Here is a 7,500-nt window from a genome sequence, read left to right as displayed (position 1 = left end):
TGCATGCGCATAGCATAGATCCAACAAATCGATGACTAAATTAATCGCCAACTATTTTTATAATCGATTTTAATCGATTAAATCGATTAGTTGTTGCAGCCCTAATATCCATCCATCCATCCATCTTCTTCCGCTTATCCGAGGTCGGGTCGCGGGGGCAGCAGCCTAAGCAGGGAAGCCCAGACTTCCCTCTCCCCAGCCACTTCGTCCAGCTCCTCCCGGGGAATCCCGAGGCGTTCCCAGGCCAGCCGGGAGACATAGTCTTCCCAACGTGTCCTGGGTCTTCCCCGTGGCCTCCTACCGGTCGGACATGCCCTAAACACCTCCTTAGGGAGGCGCTCAGGTGGCATCCTGACCAGATGACCGAACCACCTCATCTGGCTCCTCTCGATGCGGAGGAGCAGCGGCTTTACTTTGAGCTCCCCCCGGATGACAGAGCTTCTCACCCTATCTCTAAGGGAGAGCCCCGCCACCCGGCGGAGGAAACTCATTTCGGCCGCTTGTACCCGTGATCTTGTCCTTTCGGTCATAACCCAAAGCTCATGACCATAGGTGAGGATGGGAATGTAGATCGACCGGTAAATTGAGAGCTTTGCCTTCCGGCTCAGCTCCTTCTTCACCACAACGGATCGATACAGCGTCCGCATTACTGAAGACGCCGCACCGATCCGCCTGTCGATCTCACGATCCACTCTTCCCTCACTCGTGAACAAGACTCCGAGGTACTTGAACTCCTCCACTTGGAGCAAGATCTCCTCCCCAACCCGGAGATGGCACTCCACCCTTTTCCGGGCGAGAACCATGGACTCGGACTTGGAGGTGCTGATTCTCATCCCAGTCGCTTCACACTCAGCTGCGAACCGATCCAGTGAGAGCTGAAGATCCTGGCCAGATGAAGCCATCAGGACCACATCATCTGCAAAAAGCAGAGACCTAATCCTGCAGCCACCAAACCGGATCCCCTCAACGCCTTGACTGCGCCTAGAAATTCTGTCCATAAAAGTTATGAACAGAATCGGTGACAAAGGGCAGCCTTGGCGGAGTCCAACCCTCACCGGAAACGTGTCCGACTTACTGCCGGCAATGCGAACCAAGCTCTGACACTGATCATACAGGGAGCGGACCGCCACAATCAGACAGTCCGAAACCCCATACTCTCTGAGCACTCCCCACAGGACTTCCCGAGGGACACGGTCGAATGCCTTCTCCAAGTCCACAAAGCACATGTAGACTGGTTGGGCAAACTCCCATGCACCCTCAAGGACCCTGCCGAGAGTATAGAGCTGGTCCACAGTTCCACGACCAGGACGAAAACCACACTGTTCCTCCTGAATCCGAGGTTCGACTATCCGGCGTAGCCTCCTCTCCAGTACACCTGAATAGACCTTACCGGGAAGGCTGAGGAGTGTGATCCCACGATAGTTGGAACACACCCTCCGGTTCCCCTTTTTAAAGAGAGGAACCACCACCCCGGTCTGCCAATCCAGAGGTACTGCCCCCGATGTCCACGCGATGCTGCAGAGTCTTGTCAACCAAGACAGCCCTACAGCATCCAGAGCCTTAAGGAACTCCGGGCGGATCTCATCCACCCCCGGGGCCTTGCCACCGAGGAGCTTTTTAACTACCTCTGCAACCTCAGCCCCAGAAATAGGAGAGCCCACCACAGATTCCTCAGGCACTGCTTCCTCATAGGAAGACGTGTTGGTGGGATTGAGGAGGTCTTCGAAGTATTCCCTCCACCGATCCACAACTTCCGCAGTCGAGGTCAGCAGAACACAATCCGCACCATACACGGTGTTGGTAGTGCACTGCTTCCCCTTCCTGAGGCGGTGGATGGTGGTCCAGAATCGCTTCGAAGCCGTCCGGAAGTCGTTTTCCATGGCTTCCCCGAACTCCTCCCATGTCCGAGTTTTTGCCTCCACGACCGCTGAAGCCGCACACCGCTTGGCCTGTCGGTACCTGTCCGCTGCCTCAGGAGTCCCATGAGCCAAAAGAACCCGATAGGACTCCTTCTTCAGCTTGACGGCATCCCTCACCGCCGGTGTCCACCAACGGGTTCTAGGATTACCGCCACGACAGGCACCAACTACCTTGCGGCCACAGCTCCAATCAGCCGCCTCGACAATAGAGGTGCGGAACATGGTCCACTCGGACTCAATGTCCAGCACCTCCCTCGTGACATGTTCAAAGTTCTTCCGGAGGTGGGAATTGAAACTCTCTCTGACAGGAGACTCTGCCAGACGTTCCCAGCAAACCCTCACAATGCGTTTGGGCCTGCCAGGTCTGTCCGGCATCCTCCCCCACCATCGCAGCCAACTCACCACCAGGTGGTGATCGGTAGAAAGCTCCGCCCCTCTCTTCACCCGAGTGTCCAAAACATGAGGCCGCAAATCCGATGACACAACTACAAAGTCGATCATAGAACTGCGGCCTAGGGTGTCCTGGTGCCAAGTGCACATATGGACACCCTTATGCTTGAACATGGTGTTCGTTATGGACAATCCGTGACGGGCACAAAAGTCCAATAACAAAACACCACTTGGGTTCAGATTAGTTGTTGCAGCCCTAATATATATATATATATATATATATATATATTAGAGATGCGCGGTTTGCGGACACAACCGCGGAGTCCGCGGATTATCCGCGGATCGGGCGGATGAAATTTAAAAAAATTAGATTTTATCCGCGGGTCGGGTCGGGCGGTTGAAATAAAAAAAAAATTAGATTTTAAATAGATTCAGGCGGGTGGCAGTTAAACCAATTGGTAAATATATATACATAGTTAAATGTTGTTACCCACATACGAAAAACGAGCAGGCACCTGCAGCATATGCCACAACAGAAGAAGAAAAAAAAAAGAGATGGACACTTTTACGGAGCGGAGAAGGGACGCCTCGCCGGGGTCCGGGACCGAGGCCCCTTCCCCCGAGAGGGCCCCACCGGGAGCCGTAGCTGAGGCGATCCGCGAGAAGGGCCCGACGCACGTCCAGGGTCACCACCGCACCGACACCCCGCCTCGTCCGCCTTCGCCGCGGCCGGCGTCACGCGCAGCAGGTAAGCAGCTTACCTGCCCGCCACCCCCGTGGCCGGGGGCTCGTAACAGGGGTCACTCCGCGCGCTCCGCCCGCGCAGCTTACCTGCCCGCCACCCCTGTTGCCGGGGGCGCGTAACAGGGGTCACTCCGCGCGCAGTGCGCTCACGAAAGGGGTGGGGCTCACCCTGGTTGATATAGACAGCAGGACGGTGGCCATGGAAGTCGGAACCCGCTAAGGAGTGTGTAACAACCCACCTGCCGAATCAACTAGCCCTGAAAATGGATGGCGCTGGAGCGTCGGGACCATATACCCGGCCGTCGCCGGCAGCGAGACACGCTTGGAGGTGCGCTCAGCGCGGCTCCCATATGATTGCGCACTGGTGTGCGTCTGGGCCGTGACAGCGTGGCACGCATTGAATGTCTGTGCTGCATTGGATCAGTCTCCTTTCTTTAACAGGCAAAAGCTTTATAACCTCACTAATGCCTTGCATCGTCTATATTAGATATATAACAACGGGCGGGTGCGGGCGGATGGCGGGCGGATGCGGTTCTGATCAAATGTTAGATCGGGTGGATTGCGGATGGTTGACGACTTTCTGATGCGGTTGCGGATTAAATAATTGCCTATCCGCGCATCTCTACTAAGTACACAAATTAACCTCAAATTTTGGAATAAACAAAACAGCTGTTCTAAATGTGTCCACTAGATGTCGCAATATCATTATTTGTGTATCTTTGTAGATGATGCTACATATGTAGAAAATAGACCACATGGTGTTAGTGCACCAGTCCAGGAAAATGATCAAACTACATAAATAACATCCTGTAATTTGTTTTTGATATTATTTAAGAAAGTTTGATCATATTACGCCTATACTGGCTCACCTGCACTGGCTTCCTGTGCACTTAAGATGTGACTTTAAGGTTTTACTACTTACGTATAAAATACTACACGGTCTAGCTCCGTCCTATCTTGTATCCATATGTCCCTGCAAGAAATCTGCGTTCAAAGAACTCCGGCTTATTAGTGATTCCCAGAGCCCAAAAAAAGTCTGTGGGCTATAGAGCGTTTTCTATTGGGGCTCCAGTACTATGGAATGCCCTCCCGGTAACAATTAGAGATGCTACCTCAGTAGAAGCATTTAAGTCCCATCTTAAAACTCATTTGTATACTCTAGCTTTTAAATAGACCCCCTGTTAGACCAGTTGATCTGCCGTTTCTATTCTTTTCTCCTCTGCTTCCCTTTTCCTTGAGGGGGGGGGGGGCATAGGTCCGGTGGCCATGGATGAAGTGCCGGCTGTCCAGAGTCGGGACCCGGGGTGGACCGCTCGCCTGTGCATCGGCTGGGAACATCTCTGCGCTGCTGACCCGTCTTCGCTCGGGATGGTGTTCTGCTGGCCCCACTATGGACTGGACTCTTACTATTATGTTGGATCCACTATGGACTGGACTCTCACAATATTATGTCAGACCCACTTGACATCCATTGCTTTCGGTCTCCCCTAGAGGGGGGGGGTTACCCACATATGCGGTCCTCTCCAAGGTTTCTCATAGTCATTCACATCGACGTCCCACTGGGGTGAGTTTTTCCTTGCCCGTATGTGGGCTTTGTACCGAGGATGTCGTTGTGGCTTGTGCAGCCCTTTGAGACACTTGTGATTTAGGGCTATATAAATAAAGATTGATTGATTGATTGATTTTGTTATTTTGATGGATTGAAATTGAACAGCTATGATGAACATTACCACATAATTTATTAAAAACATGAATAATGACAAATATAGTATATATACTTTTAACTGCAACAGGTAATTGTAAAAAAAAAACAATTAAAAAAAAAAAAAAACATTATTATTTGTACAAATTCAGAATGTGCTTGTTCTATTTTTAAATAAAAAATATATAATATATTTAAGTTATCGTGCCGTGATTCGGGCCCACTTGGGAGTAGATGTCCCCCATGTGGCCCCCATCTAACACCCCTGCTTATAATGACCCTCTGTGCGGCGGAAGATGTGTTTTGATGGGGGGGAGGGGGGGGTCTAAAACGTCATGACGTCACACAAGCCGAGCAGGTGTCCTCAGCACAGTTAGCCTGCCATGCTAACATGCTAATGGTGACGATGCGGTGCGACAGAAAGCAATTAGCGCACAATTAGAAGCTGGTTCGGCATTACCTCATCACTGGCAGTCCCTGTGGGCCGACATCCTGCGAAGGTGAAGCATGTTAGTGGTCCACGAACACGCCGAATGCTGCGTGTGGTGGCCACGAAGAAGAAGTGTGTCGGTGCTCCCTGCTGTGGCGCTGCAGAGTGCAGAGTGTCCGTGGACTAAACCATTCCTGGGGAACACAGGGGGGGCTGCCGCCGGATTTGTCCAAACTTCACGCCTTTTTAAAAAAAAATGTTTTTATTTGAAATGACACAAGTTTTTGTTGCGTGGGCTGTCGGGGAAATTCCTCGTCGCTCTGGCCGACAAGCAAACACTGAAAGCTGCCTAGCAACAGTGTCGCTGACCGTGGTGCTTAAAAGTGGACACGCCCTACTCTGACGTCATTCTTGTGGCACGCGCTTTCTAACACACACACACACACACATATATATATATATATATATATATATATATATATATATATATATATATATATATATATCCATCCATCCATCCCATCCATTTTCTACCGCTTATTCCCTTCGGGGTCGCGGGGGGCGCTGGAGCCTATTTCAGCTACAATCGGGCGGAAGGCGGGGTACACCCTGGACAAGTCGCCACCTCATCGCAGGGCCAACACAGATAGACAGACAACATTCACACTCACATCCACACACTAGGGCCAATTTAGTGTTGCCAATCAACTTATCCCCAGGTGCATGTCTTTGGAGGTGGGAGGAAGCCGGAGTAGAACCCACGCAGTCACGGGGAGAACATGCAAACTCCACACAGAAAGATCCCGAGCCTGGCATTCAACCCCAGACTACTCAGCAACTTCGTATTGTGAGGCAGACGCACTAACCCCTCTACTACCGTGCTGCCCTATATATATATATATATATATATATATATATATATATATATATATATATATATATATATATATATATATATATATATATATATATATATATATATATATATATATATATATATATATATACCGCTTGTCCCTTTTGGGATATATATATATCCCAGAAGGGACAAGCGGTAAAAAATGGATGGATGGAAATTAACTATGTATGAATAAATACAAATAAATATATATAAATACATCTATATATATATATATATATGTATGTATATATATATATATGTATATATATATATATATATATATATATATATATATGTATATATATATATATATAGATGTATATATATATATATATAGATGAATTTATATATATTTATTTGTATTTATTTATGTATAAATAAATAAAAATAAATATATATAAATACATCTATATATGTATATATATATATATATATATATATATATATAATTTATATTTAATTATTTATATATATATATATATTGATTTATTGATTTATTTATATACTTCTATTTAAATATATATATCCGTATATATATATATATATATATATATATATATATATATATATATATATATATATATATATATATATATACATATACATATATATATATATATATATATATATATATATATATACAAATACATATATATTAACTATGTATGAATAAATACAAATAAATATACATAAATACATCTATATATATATAGATGTATATATATATATATATATATATATATATATATATATATATATATATATATATGTATATATATATATAGATGTATTTATATATATATATATATATATATATATATAAATATATATATATATATACATATATATATATGTATATATATATAGATGTATTTGTATATATTTATTTGTATTTATTTATGTATATATTACCGACCAGTGGCCCTCACTCCGGTAATCATGAAGTGCTTCGAGCGACTTGTTCTCCAGCACATCAAGGACCATATCCCTCCAGACTTTGACCCCCACCAGTTCGCATACCGGGCAAACAGGTCCACAGAGGACGCCATCGCTGTTGCTCTCCACTCTGCTCTGAACCACCTGGAGCAGCAGCAGAGCTACGTCCGGATGCTCTCTGTGGACTATAGCTCTGCCTTCAATACAATAATCCCGGACAGACTCTGCAATAAACTGGACACTCTTGGCCTCCCCCCTCTCACAAACGCCTGGATAAGGGACTTCCTAACGGACCGACCCCAGAATGTGAGACTTGGCCCGCACCTCTCATCCTCCCGCACGCTGAGCATCGGCTCCCCACAGGGCTGTGTGCTGAGCCCCCTCCTCTACTGCCTCTACACCCATGACTGCAGTCCGGCCCACAGTGACAACCTTACCGTCAAGTTCGCCGACGATACCACAGTGGTCGGGCTCATCT

At 46.7% G+C, this 7,500-nt stretch overlaps 1 protein-coding gene across 2 annotated transcripts in view; it reads right to left on the bottom strand.

Annotated features, from left to right (window-relative positions):
• Window positions 1–5,355, bottom strand: part of ttll7 (tubulin tyrosine ligase-like family, member 7) — a 271,036-nt gene extending 265,681 nt beyond the window's left edge. For both annotated transcript variants that reach the window (XM_061975468.1, XM_061975469.1), the window contains exon 1: window positions 5,216–5,355. The gene's annotated coding sequence lies outside the window, so the exon portion shown is untranslated. The remainder of the gene's footprint in view (window positions 1–5,215) is intronic.
• Window positions 5,356–7,500: the final 2,145 nt, after the last annotated feature.

The sequence above is a fragment of the Nerophis lumbriciformis genome, linkage group LG14 (assembly GCF_033978685.3).
Source record: "Nerophis lumbriciformis linkage group LG14, RoL_Nlum_v2.1, whole genome shotgun sequence".
NCBI lineage: Eukaryota > Metazoa > Chordata > Actinopteri > Syngnathiformes > Syngnathidae > Nerophis > Nerophis lumbriciformis.
Note: the sequence above shows the minus strand (reverse complement) of the source record. Positions and strands in the feature narration are given on the sequence as shown.